The following is a 14,878-nucleotide window of genomic DNA, read 5'->3' on the forward strand; positions in this document are numbered from 1 at the left end:
AAAGTAATTGAGTCGTCTCTCTTAGATAGGCCTCTCCAGAGTCTGCTAGGTTATTTACCAGCTACAAAACATAACATCCAGAGCCAATGGACTAGTTTTTCAATAGAAATCTGGTCAGATTTAGTGAAACAACTTAAAATTCAAAAAAAAAAATGTAATTATTAATATGGCCAGCTTATGATCCAAACTTCGAACCAGCTAAGAATGACAGCAACTTTATCTAATGGGCGAGAAAAGGAGCTACAGCGCTCGGTCTGATGGTCGATAATCAGGAATATATAGACATCAAAACTATATCAGAAAGGTATGATCTTGGCCGACAGGATCTTTATGGGTATTTCCAACTCCGACATTATGTGTATAATGTATCAGGCATTACTCAAATGTTCATTAGGGCCTACAATTCAAAATTATCCAGGAAGATTATTGGTGAACTATACAGTCATATAGTTGAATTACGTGGTCACACAACAAATTATATTAAGAAAATGGGAAACAGAACTGGGAATCGTTATTTCTCCTGAGAATTGGACTAATATTATAAACACACAAATTACCACCACGGCCTCACAACAGTGGAGGGACTTTTCCTGGAAAAACAGTTTTTTTTTAACACCAAAACAAAAGTCCAAACAGACTGGATCACCGCCCAAGTGCTGGAGAGTGTGCCCACTGTACGGCGGACCATACACACATATTCTGGGGTTGCCCTTAGGGAAGTCCTATGTTATGACATTGAATTTACCTGTCTTTCCTTTTACCTGGGGAACATGGACCTGGAAATATCTAAGGAGGACAGATACCTACTGAAAGTCTTTATGGCAGCAAATAAAAAGGCCATAACAAGGCGTTGGCTTCGTAAGGAACCTCCTACTGTCAACGAATGGACCAAATAATAATAAGCAACATTCAAAATATGGAACGGTTGACGTTCAGTCTGAGAGTGCAAAAGGACAAGGGTGATGCTTTCTGGAGAAAGTGGGACAATTATTATATGTAAAGAGGAGACAACCTGTATTTTATTTGAAATAATTTGTTTACTGAATGTAACAATAACTGTGCTATAATCTGTATCCACTTACTCGTGCCCCCATGTTTCTGTTCTAGTGATGTTCCTTTGTTTTGTTTCTTTTGTTTTTGTCCTATATCTGTTAAACATACCGCTATTGACCACTGGGGTATTTTCTGTAACACCATCTCAGTTACTTCATTGCTCACTGTATGGTATGTATGTAAAAATAAAGTATTAAAAAAAAAACTGATATTTATAGTATAGGACAAGCATAAACAACCTGATAAAATTGATCAATTTTATGTGCTCTTTTCCTTTAAAAGTCCTTGTTAATTAGAAGCCTAATCTCCAGTAATGGCTGAGAGACGTATGATGTGTATCTTTTAGTTATCTATTCCCCCTGAGGTAGTTCAGGTTCTCTGAGGGCTGGAGTGTGTCCCAGGTATTACCAGTGAAGAGGCCAGCAACACTCAACCAGTCATTCAGAGAACAAACACTGAGGCCAACAATCATGTATGCACTCATGCACATGCCCCATTTAACACTTCTTCATTTAGGACTACACATCTAAAGTATTAATGGTTGAGTCTGATTCATTCATTCTGATCCACTTTGCTTCCTCATTGTTTAATGCCTCCCAGCTGTTGCTCCATGCGGCAACCCTGCAAATGTTCTACAATAAAAGCCTCCCCATGAAACACTGTCCACTGAAACTCGGGAGAGCTTTTAATGTGCAACAATTGCAGGTGGAGTTTTGCACTAAAGTCATTACATATCACATCAATGTTGTTAACACCAAAAACCGGTAATGCCTTTTAGAAACAAAGGCTAAAAGACTTATCTTAAAATGTAACATTTCAAGCGTAAAATCTAATGCCATAAAAAACAAAAAATCACAGATTTGACACAAATGAGTCTGTGTCAAATCTGCTCCAATGCTGCACAAGTGAAATCGTCATCTCACACCCCTGCTACATCCGCATGCAGTTCATGACACATGAACTGTGAAAGTAAATAGCCCCTGGACTGACAGCAAGAAGACTGACTGGCAATAAAGAAAGCTATATATCTCTACTTCAAGAGCCATTTGGGAAAAAGATAGATAAAAGAAAGATGGAGGGGGATGTACAAATAGGTAGAAGAACTATAGAGGGGGGAGATGGGATGAGATGGAGATGAGGAGCTTCTGAGAGATGTGAGTGAGGTAAATGAGTTAATGGCTGCAGGAACACAAAAAGGGACCGTTGGCTCTTTACTCCTTTCTCTCATTTTCATTGTCTAAAACAAAACCAAAAACACAAAATAAGGGTCTGGAATGTTCAAAGCTCTAAATAGCAAAAGCTCCTCTCATGACAAAAATATATGTGACATACGTTTGGTGGAGGAATAACAAGGAAATTAACCTGCAAAAAGTCCATGAGAGGACAAGTGCACATTATGATTAACTTAGAACTGTAGAACAACATTATGTTGTCATTTATATCAATTTGTGATTTTGGACTCCACCAGCTGTGTGTATCATAATGATATGTTTAATGTTTTTAGTGGTGGTTTGTTGATACGAGTGGAGACTTTGATTATACAGTATACAGCTATGTGAATCAGACAAGGACAGGATGGTGTCCAAGTTGTTTGGATCCTTGTTGCCTAATCCTTGCACATTTCTGTGACTTTGAACACAGACTTAGCAGAAAACCAGGATTTGCAAAATAAATACACTATAAATCAAGGAAAACATTGAATACTACTCAGAAAGGTATAATTAAAAACATTTTTAAAAAGCTTTGGACATTCACTGTGTTTCTATATGTGTGTAAACCTGGAATGGGCATTATTAATCGATAATTGATCGTTATCAATCAATCAATCAATCAATCAAGCAATCAAGCAATCAAGCAATCAATCAATCAATCAATCAACTTTCCATACATTTATATAGCACAAAGTGCTTTACATGTTTAAAAATTGTACAATCTAAAAAGTAAAAACAGGGCCCAAAGCCCTGCCCTGCCCCCACCCCTCCCACAAACCCCACTCCCCCGCATACATACAACAGACACATCAAAATAATTTAAATGTAGAGTAAAAAAAAAAAAGGATAAAGGAAAGTTAAAAATGCTTTCGATCGTGGAATCATCAGCGAGGATGTTTTGAAGCAGTGCGCTGACTTTCACTGTTCCGAAGCTACCAGCAGGGGGCGCAGTTTATAATAGTCAAACTAATTGGCCTCTAGACTGGCTACCGTAGAAATCAAGAGTAAATATGAGGTGTTTAACTGACTTAGGTGTGGGATCATTCCAACTTAAAAATGTTGAGGAAAATATATTGAACCTGGCTCCATTCACTTTTCTTTTTTTTTTTTTTTACTTCTTGAGAGTCAACATAGCAAGGTCTCAGGCTGGTGAAGTTACTGTAGCACGCCAGTATCTCGGCTTCCCTGCAACGTCGGTACCAGCAGAGCGAGTGTTTCCTGTGGCTGGACTGACAGTCTCTGGCCTCTGTTCACGGAGCACACCTGGGTATGTCAACGCTTATTTTTCTCAACAAAAATCAGTAGGCTTGAGTTACGTTATTCATGTCCCAGGTGGCTTTTGAATTTTTATATTTCAAGGTTTACCTTGCAACATCTGTCTCCGCTGCTTTAGTCAAGCTTGTTTTCCTATATTTAAACAAAATGATTAATCCCTGGTAAATGTTCATGAAAATAATAAAGATGAATTGATGATTGATCTTATTACCTCAATGACTGACAAGTGTACATTTCTGTTTCTAGTATAAAGGTGAGAACCAACAACAAGTATCTCCACAGAACCGGTTCAAAATTTCTCAAAGAATCAGAAATGTAATTTATGTATGTTCTCTTTTGTAATATATAAGCTGCATTTTTATGCTGTTTTTTCTTGTTCAATTTATCTCAATCTCTGCATAAAGAACTAAGTTGCTGTTTTGAAGGAAATATTCCATCCAAATAAGCCTTTTTGAATCCATGGTTTTGTAGCTTCTAGTACGATGTATAAAAAAAAGATTAAGTGTCATTGTGTTGACTAACAGGCATAGCAGTCAAAGCCAGAAAACCCAGAAATAACAAACTGGATGTTTAGACACATTAAAGAGGGAAACAACCAAAGTGGACTTCATCAGACTGCCTCAGATCTTTGTAATGCTAAAGCTAAAACATGTGCAATGTCAATGTTGTGATCTTCTTATTTCAAGCAGAATTGCTTTTGACAAAGAATGACAACCACACCAGAACTTCTACTTCTTCTGTGAGTTTGACATGTTACTACATCCCAAAATCCAAACACAAAATGGTTTCAACAACTTGGAAACTTGGGCAAATCATGTTATCCTACAATTATAAACAAAGCAAAAAAAAAAAATCATCCTTTTTACGTGTTTTTTGTTGGTTTTCTTGTTTCTCAAACATAGTCTCTTCACTGATATATCATTGCTTTTTGAATTATTTTTCATTCCAGTTTTAATTATTATCCTTTATGAGATTGATAAAGTTTTTTTGAATTTGAACTGAATTGAATATTTGGGCACCTCATGTCACTATTTAGTGTGACTCTGAAGTGCTCATATACTGTAGGTCTGCTGCTGAACTTCAGCTCACCTTTGTCTTTGAGTCCAGTCCTGCTGCTATAGTAGCACCCCATCATTCAGTCACTTTGTGTTATCTTCCTGTCTCCCCGAACATCCCTCCTGCTATACTTCATTTTCTCCATAAAAAGGTTAACAAGTTGTGGTGGTCCATTAATGTGTGACAACTTGATGTCCTCAGCCTGTGTTTGTCTGCAGCTTGTCTGCACAGTATTTGTATCGGTGTGTGTGACAGTGAGTCCACCCCAGGGAGTGTTATGTGTCTCTAAATGTGTGTGAGAGATTTTTCTATTTTTATTTTTCTATTTTTAGGCACATTTCAAAACAGAATGCATCTTGGGAAAAGGTACGAGTTCAGCCAAGCAAATATGATTCGTAAAGTCAGTTCTCTCTTTTTCTTCTGCCTTACCTTGCTGTTACTATCATTTTTCATCATTTTCTTTTACCCCCTAGTTATCTTCTTGAACCCCCTCCTTCTTCCTTCATTTTTTTGTTGCTCCAGAACTGGAACTTGTCTCTCTAAAACATTATAAAAACAAATATCACTGTCATTGAAACAACTTGTCAAATAAAAACAAAAGACAAAGGCACCTGCAATTAATTCAAAGTATATGTGTCTATTTCTAACTACCATTTAAAACTTTGGAAATAATGTGTAAAGGATTTGGAAGCACTCTTGCATTAATTCGCTCTTTGGTATTCTGGGGATGCTTTCCATCTTTCACTGCAACCCCTCATCTCCTCCCTGCTTTCTATCGCTGCCAAAATAAAAAGAAAAAAGAAAAAACATTTGGTATTCCAGGGATTCTTTGCTCCTCTTTCCTCTCCAGTCTACTCCCCTGCCATTCAGATCCCTTTCTCTTGCTTTCCTGATTAACCTTCTTTACTTCTCACATCTGTTCAGCTCCTCTGTGCATTTGCATATTCTACACTGTTATTGTTGTTTCTTTAAAGGAAAGGCTCATATAAAATAAAGCAATGTTGTGCATCCAACACCCCCCCCCCCACACACAAATGCCCATCAAAACAAATGAAAGTCACATATAAACCAGAATATGCATTACACACACATGCAAACACATACACACACACACACACACACACACACACAGTCATCTCTCAAGGATCCATTGTACCTAATGTGCCATTAATAACTGACTCGGTTGGTATGACTTAATCTAATTGATTCGCATTTGCTCACTGTAGACAATCATAACAGGTTCATCTCTAATCTCCTCCCAAATTTCCCTGCCCTTTAAAAAGGTTTCCAGGGACAAAACACCAAAACAACCATGAGCAAAGATCTCATGTGATGAAATTGTTTTCTTTTTTTTCATTTTCTAGAGTCAGAGATTATTTCAAATGTAATTTGCCTCTAACCCCAATGTTAGCTTTGAAAGCTCCTGCATGCTCTCAAGAAAAAGTGGCTTTAGCTTTCTGGGTGTCTTAATATTAAATAAAAAGTTACTTTCCAGCCAGCTAGCTCTTTGTAATGCTGAAATCCCATCTCTCAATAAGAACAAGACGTTCTGACATTGAGGATGCAAACAGATAAAGCATTTCAGTTATGCTTTTGCATTTTTCTTGTCTCACATCTTAAGGTTGCAAGAGCATGGTGCTGCCTCTATGGCCTTTTCTTGTTTTTCCCTCAGCATTCCCAAGGCAATTTATGTTGGGAACATATCAAGAATGCGGGCAGCCAGTGTAGTATGTAACCTCTTCTTCCCCAGCTGTACCTTTTGCTGTGAACGTGATTTTGCATTGTCTTGTTGAGTTCTAATGGCCTTTTGGTCTTTGGTCTTGAGGTTACAGCACCCAATGTTTTAAAACATGATCTGAAATATAGTTGTTGTTTTTTTCTAAACACAGTACTCTGTGTTCAGAAAATTTGGATTTAGCAACGAATCAAAAAAGAAAAACAAGGGGCACACCACGGTGGCGCAGCAGGTAGTGCAGCCGTCTCACAGCAAGAAGGTCCTGGGTTTGATTCCCGCCGGGGACGCTGTGGGCGCTGAAGTGCGTGTTAGTTCCCCCATGACTTCAGTGCCCACACTCTGGGTAGGGATGTTAACAAGTAATCGATTTTCGATGAATTGCCGTTATGAAATTACCCGATTAAAATTAACGATTACAATTAATTTATTTATTTTTTTCGTTTAATTTCACCAGCTGTCAACTGTCAATTAATGAAATAATCGATAATTTGCATCCCTAACTCTGGGTGGGGTTGGCGAAAGGGCCTTTCTGTGTGGAGTTTGCATGTTTTCCCCGTGTTCCCTTGGGTAGCTAATGTGAGCTACCAAAAACATGCACACAGTCCTGGGCCATACATGCCCCCTCTGGCCAGCCGGGGCGCCAGATGGGGTGGGGAGGATCTGGCCGGAATAACGTGGGGAGGATCTGGCCGGAATAACGTGATCCTTCCACGCGCTACGTCCGGCCAGAGAAACACCACCCTGCCTGGTGAAAAGTAGCGGTCCGTCACTCCTTGGGAGCAATGCCCAGGACTGTTACTTAGTTATGAGCACTGGGTGATGAAATGGGTAAAAAATTGGGGATGAAAAAATTACTTAAAGAAAAACAAAAAAGCACTTTCACCATTACATAAAAGAAAAACTCCAGAAATTCAAAACACTTTTTTTTAAATCTTACAATTCAAATTTTATGTTCTTTAAATCAGTGGTTCTCAACTCCGGTCCTCGGGACCCCCTGCCCTGCATGTCTTAGATGTTTCCCTGCATCAACACACCTGATTCTAATTAACAGTCGTCACCAGCTTGTCATCAAAGTCTGGACAGTTCTGTTGATGACACAGCTCCTTGTATCACGGTGTGCTGAAGCAGGGAAACATCTAAGACATGCAGGGCAGGGGATCCCGAGGACCGGAGTTGAGAACCACTGCTTTAAATCTCATGTGTCTTATGTATCAGATACGTACAAATCAAAACAAACAAAGTAAAAAAATAGGAATAAATTGTGCACTACATAAGATCAGGGTAATATTTGGTGGGAGGAGACATTTGGATAGAGGTAGAAAAAATAATTTAGTTATAATATAATAATATTTATATCGTAACCTTAATCATCTTTTAGCCATGCTCTGAATAGAAAAAAAGCTGGTTAATGTTACATGGTGTACATTTATATATCCCCAAGTTTATTGCTAAAATCCAATTCAATTAAATTCAATTTTATTTATAAAGTGTCTATAGATAGTTGTTTGGTCCTAATTTCAAGTGTAATAAGAACAAACAATCTAATTGGTTTTTGCCTCTCTAAATAAATATGGTGATGCATTTAGATGTGGTGTTTTCATGTATCCATTCATTCTCACTTAAATTAAATGTTGTTACCTCTTTTTTCCAGGAGACAATGATATACCAACGTTAGTCTTTACGTATTTGAATTCAAAACTAAATATGCTGTACAATTTACTTAATTCTATTTAAATTCAAAGAGTGGTTAATCACATTTATCATGAATCTTGTTTTTAATTGAAAATATGCAAAGAATCCTAGATGTTTCATACATAGATCTGTTTAATCTTCTTAAGACTGATGATATTCCCATCTGCAGTTATTTTACATAATGTTCTTTTACAACCAGAGCATCCTTTCGAGAATATCTACAATAAAAGTGTCCCTTCCCCCACATTTTTGTTTTATGTCCCTGGCACACCATTTCTGTTGCAGGTCTAATTTGTGTCGCAAATATAAACTTAATCTTACACTTCCTCCCTTCCCTCTGTTTAATTGTCATGATTGGTGCACGAGTGATGGGTTCCACCTGCCATCCCCACAGACTCAACCCAGCTTCTTGTACCATTCACCTGCCTAACATGCTTCCAGATGACAAACTTGGTTATCCCGGCCAGTCTTGTTTGAGCAAATGTATTTGCTCCTTGTTTCCAGCCTCCCAACCAAACCTTTATATTTGTCCGCCACTGCCATCCCCAGCTCTTGAACACCACCTTTTTTGGGAACCGCTGTCACCGCCTGGCTCAAAGTCAGGACAAAAGGAATAAGCCATACATAACATTGAAACAAAAAATTAATTTAACACAACGCCCATAAACAAAACCAACTCAACACCAAACCGAAAGGGAAAATAAGAGAACGCCTACTGATGGCTGCAACTTATTGCCAGCAGCCCATCAATCCAACCCAGGTAAGACCAATTAGTCATTGACTTCCTGTCAGCCATCTTGCATGAGAAGACAGCCTCAGGAAGTACCAAAGGGTTGTCACACTAGCAATTACTGAATCCAGTTAATTCTATGTTCTTTGTCCAGAAACCACAAGGTTTATGAAATTTAATTGATTCTTCTACACATTTTTTATTCTTATTTTTATTTTTTTTAAGGAAAGTGTCTCATGTTTAATATCTAAATGTACTATCATTTTTAGCAGCTCAAGAAGGCAGCCAATGAATGAATAAGTATTAGGTAATTAAGCAAAGTGTCCAATGATTGTACTATATCCGAACCACTTCTAATTGTACTATAAGCCCAATAAATGCAAACAGAGCAGATAAAAAGTGCTTTAGTTTCAATTATCTCTTATTGTGTTCCATATATACTGGAAAGTCAATAATACAATCACAAGAATTACATGAACAAAAGGCCATAGGCTCCAAACCATTTGATGAAAATGGTGTTACTAAACAGTGCTTTGCAATCCCACACAACACATAAATACACAGACACACACACAGACACAAACACACGTATATAGGCAGCAGTAAAGTTGACATTATTGCTCAAATCAACCGAGCTGAGAGCCTGCTTGTGTCAGTACCAACTGCATTATATGAAAACCCCCACACAAAGAGCTTCCCGTGGTGTTCCACTCAATATGGGTTGATGGTATAAGGGACTGCTTCTGTTTCCAAACTTCATTATCTCTGAATATGTTGATCTCTTCACCTTACCAGTATACACAAATGCACATACACATGGATGCCCATGGTTACTGAAGTTGACAAGTCCTGCAGCAGTCCTTCCTCTCTTAAAAGGTTTGCTGTGTTTGCTCTCAGAAGGATCCCAGCTGGATTCACTTGCTTTGAATAAACTTGCCAACCTATTACACTCAATGAAGGGCACAGAGATGCACGGAGTAGGGGAAAACTAGTCAATAGTAAGAAACCCTCCCCAGAATTTGCACTTGTGATAGAGAGTGAAGCAAATGCCAAGTGACTAATAAACACTGGTACATTGGTGAAATACAACATTTATTTACGTGTCAATTGTCTCAGTTGAGTTTTTAAGTTATAAAGGCACGTATTTGAAAACATAGGTCATTGGGGCAGCAGAATAAGCAGACACACAAACCATCTCCCCCCCAGCTACCTCCCCCAGCTCTTCCAGGGTAAATACTGAGGTGTTTCCAGGCCAGCTGATAGACAATCTCTCCAGCATGTCCTGGGTCTTCCATTGGGACTCCTCCCAGCAGGACACATGTGAAACACCTCCCCAGCAAGATATCCAGATATCCAGAATGCATCATAATCAGATCTAGCTCCTCTTGCTGTGGAGCAACAATATATCAAGTCCCTCCTGGATGATTAAACGTCTCACCTTATGTTTATAGGGAAGAGTCCAGCCACTCTGGAGAGGAATCTCATTTCAGCTACTTGAATCCACAAACTCATCTTTTCGGTCCCTGCTCTCAGCTCCTGACCATAGGTGATGGTAGGAACAGAGAGCCTCAGCTCTCTCTTTGCCACAATGGGCTGGTATAGAGTCCACCCAAGTGTAGATGTCACACTGATCTGCCTGACAATCTCCCACTACATTCTTCCTTCACTCGTCAACAAGACTGAGATACTGGAACTCCAGCACTACCCAAGGAGGCAGCCCTGCCTTTTTCTCTTTTCTTCTTTTTTCCTGTCTGTAATTTCAGAAGAGGCAACGAAGAGGTATTTTCCATTAAAAAACAAAAAAAATTTAAATCATACTTTAGTTTAAGATTCTATTTGTAGTAAAAAATTTCAATAAATAAAATAAACATTTCGATAGCAACTCAGGACATCAGCAGCTGCCATTGCAAAACGTATAGATACTTTTGTGAGATATAATAAACAGACAACAGGAGCTTAAAATACCAAAAATGAGAAGGAATCAAAGGTTTTAGATGATAACTAATACGTATACTGTCCTTGTGTTCTCACTTAAGCGGGTCCCACAAACCATCGGGTGGTTTCAGCTTTTTCCATAAATAAATGTATGCTATAAATAGCCCTACTGTCAGGTTATAGAGTGACTGTTATATGACACTGTTGTTTCAGATAACTTTGATATTAAGGCCCCTTGATATTCTAAAATCACTCCCATAATAACCTTTTTATGATAAGTAATATTTATTAGAAAATCTGTTATCATTATGTCACAAATCCGTTTTAGCATAGTTTATGTTTCAGCATTAGTTATTTAGAGCCCTCTGTGATTTTGTAAGGGAAAACTGTCTATCTTTTTTTCAGAAAAGTGCCCAGCTTGAAGCATTGTGGCGGGGGAGGGTTGTTTTCTTTTGGTACATTGGTATATTTAGCACATTTATTTGGTGCACTGTGCATAAGGATGCAATATCCCTGTAGGCTGTGATCTTTTGGCATGTCCAAACTGTGATGGTTATGGGGCTCTCGCCACAGTCTGTGCAAAGCCTTGCTTCAAGTCAGCAAGATTTGGAAACTCCTAGAAGTGTCCCTAATGGATTCCACAGCATGCAGCATAACACAGAGGAAGAGAGAGGAAACACTGCGGCTGCCAACCCCAAAGGGAATGAACTTTGTTCAGTTTTACACATATCCAGGCTTTGGCCCACATGTTGTAATTAAGGGTAAGATTGACACGCCATAACGTAAACATGCTGGGTACCACTACAATGACCGGGAACAAGGAAATAACGGCTACAGCTTACTAGATCATATAAACATTGAGGGGGATCTACTTCTTACCCTTGTTTTTCTCTTCCAGTTATTCCTTTGTAATGCTAAAGAAAAATGTGCACATGTACACATGTGTACTTGTGTATGAGTGTATTAATGAGTGTATTGTATTTTTGAACTGTATGTGTGGATGTGTTAAATTCCTTTAAAGAGTTAATATTTTTTATTTTTTTCCCCTTAATAGTCCATCAGTAGCAGAAGAAACGGCGTAGGTCTGTCAGGTGTTGTTATGTGTGCTGAGGTGTAAAAACTTTGAAGTACTTTTTTCTCCTCCTTTTACATTAGGCGTGATTGAGGGAAACATAATTTTCTTCTTTTTTTCTTGTGTCTAAATGCATGCATGCATGCATGCATGCACGCACGCACACACACACACACACACACACACACACACACACACACACACACATTTCAGCTGCTGCAGGCTGCGCTAAACATAGTTTTCTAAAATGTATGTTTAAAGGGAACCCTGCATATTAAGACATCTAGTCCCTAATTAGCCACAATTGTTCTCTTATACTAAAATATGTTGTTAGAAACACATAAAATAATCTAATTGCTTTAAAAATCTACAATGTTTATTACATATTTTGACCTGCGGGAGGCGCCATGTTTTACCTGCGCAATGCATTCTGGGGGCGATGACGTACGACGGTGGCTCTGGGAAGATAAGCTGTGTTAGTTTAACTGGGACAGGTATCTAAAACATAGTTGAGCAGCATCTCCCGGCCGTGGAGGCTGACGAGGGAGCCCATAAGACGTCTCGGTTCAGGCAAACTGGATCAAAGTTCTGTGATGCACGGGAGATCTGCAAAAAAACGTAGGCTACGGCGTAGCCTGCGTAGCCGGGGCTCTACAGCCCGCAGCGCTCCGCCACCCGCTCTCCGCTCTCCGCTCTCCGCTCTCGCTACCGCCGCCGGGATGGAGATGCCGGTGGGAAATATGCACGTTTGAGTGGGCATAGCCCCCCCCTCTCCCCCCTAAAACCGGCTTCGGTGCTGGGTGATGACAGACCCGAGGCTGAGGGGACTGGCCCGGGACTTTGATGAAACGGGAGGCGCAGACTTCGCGTCAAATAGGCAAGAACATCTTTATTTAATTTAATGACGGCAGATCTGGCTGGGGTTTTTATTGTAGCATCGGTTATCTGCCAGTTGAAACGTGTGGTCTGTTAGTCTATCTGAGTTTTATGGTGTTTTTATAGTTCATGCTGTATGGGGCTGCACTTTTTTTAAATTTTATTTTACTTTTTTGTAGGTGCGCCGTCACCTTAATGTTCAGCTGTGTTTTCATCTGTGTTTCTGGTGCGCCGTCATCTTTTTAGCTGTGTTTTGATCTGTTTCTGGGTGTCAGAACAGTGGACGGGGGCCAGCAGGTGCCACCGTGTGACGTACTACCCAGAATGTAAAAAACAATGGCGACCTACATGTTAAATTATATTTTCAAATTTTATAAAAACGAAGACATCAACAAGGTTTTTTATATCACATTGTTATAATTGATACCAACATTTATCTTTTAAGACCTACATGTCTTAATATGCAGGGTTCCTTTTAATAAACCTCATGAATTAAATCAGGTCTCTTATTTATTTATAATTTTTAGTCGAGCTTTGAACAGAATTTTACTAAAATGGTTTATTATATATTGTATTGCTCTCTATAGTCATTTACCGACCTCATATCAGATACTATAAATAACATGTTTGTTATATAAAAAAGTATATAATTACAAGAGACCCAAGCACCATCACACCATCATCAAGGAGTACAGCACTTGAAATTCTGTTTAAGTGATATTCCTCTGCTTGAATAATCTTTCTGCAAACACCACTCCTCTCTGCTTCGAGCGGCTGTATGTTTTTCTTTTCCTCTGCATGGAAGAGTAATCAATGAAAATCTTGTATATTTTATCTTGCTGGGCTGGTTTTAAGACTTAAAACTTTTCTTTTGGTCACACCATCCATATCTTGATTTGTTATCACCAGCCTCTTTTACACTTTTTTCCCCTCTCGGGCACCCAGATTTTTGCCATTTAGATCTGTGCTCAAGCTTATATGCATCTTATAATGATGGAATGTACGAATAGAGAAAAGATTTGTTACAATAGCAGGCTTTTTACCTTTCTGTTAAGAGGCAAGAAAACTGACAGGGAGACTGGCTCTTATTGACAATATGAAGACGGTGCTGAATGGATTCTTTGTTTGGGGGAATCAGTTTAATTCACCAGGAGCAAAAAAAGAAAGTGAAGTTGGATGAAGATGATAAAGTGAAATGGCAAGAAAATAGGGAGAAAAAGGGGAGTGGAAGACTGATTATATTAGGTTAAAAAACTTATTCATAAATGCAAATCAATAGATACAATTAGCTGATGAGCACAGCAAGCCCTTTAGTCAGTGTGTTTTGTAAAAATCAAGTGACATTTTCAGCAGAATCTGAAGAAACAATAGTTACATGCCATTAAATGCAAGACATGTTGTTTATCACTGACATCTACTGAACTTAACATGCAAACCAGGCAGAACCTGGCAGGCAGGGTTGGAGGATGGAAACCTCTCCCTCAGACAAAACCCATTAATGTTTGTCCTTTAACCATTTGCATTCATTAAACACTCAGTTAACCTTTCGATGTGATGTATGTAATAGCAATTTGGTTTGAGATGAGCAGAACACTATAACTACCTAAACTTGGCATCAGAATGGTACAGTTTTATAGAGAACAACATTTTGTTATTTTCTTTCCAATACAGGCTGTGACATTTTAAAACTAGTGGAATATTTTTCTTTCTGTTAACATAGGCGATGATAAGTGTCATTATTTGATCAAAGATTATTCCCCCATTTTTACGTTTATTAACTGACTCCAGCAGCTTTCTTTGGCAGAATTTTATAGACTCTTCTTCCATCTATCCTGACCTATCACAACTGTTGTAACCCACACAAAAACTTAAATATTTATACATGTCATGGTTTGTACATATCTTTTTCTTTACATGCATACGCACAGACATGAGTCAATATTTAATGTTTCTGGTTGACAGAGCAGTCATTTGAGACTACAGAATCTGTTGGATGGATCTGTTTACTACTTAGACAGAATACAAGAAAGCCTATGACTCCACACGTAAATACTGGAACGCTTGCAACATCAACATGACACCAAGAGCATTCACCAAAAAAAACAGACATATTAAATTACCATCAAATGTTGTACACAAGAAGCTGATGGTCTTTCCTAGCTACTATGTATATACCTGAACCCTCTCAACCAGGTCATTGCAAAGAGTTGCAATGGAGGCCCTTTATGAAGTGAAATAATCAT

General features: G+C 38.7%; 1 protein-coding gene across 1 annotated transcript in view; it reads right to left on the bottom strand.

Annotated features, from left to right (window-relative positions):
- The window catches only part of LOC133463077 (CUB and sushi domain-containing protein 1-like), a 604,241-nt gene that overhangs the window by 382,776 nt on the left and 206,587 nt on the right, over positions 1-14,878 (bottom strand). The gene's annotated exons all lie outside the window — the stretch shown is intronic.

Source organism: Cololabis saira, chromosome 2, assembly GCF_033807715.1.
Source record: "Cololabis saira isolate AMF1-May2022 chromosome 2, fColSai1.1, whole genome shotgun sequence".
NCBI lineage: Eukaryota > Metazoa > Chordata > Actinopteri > Beloniformes > Belonidae > Cololabis > Cololabis saira.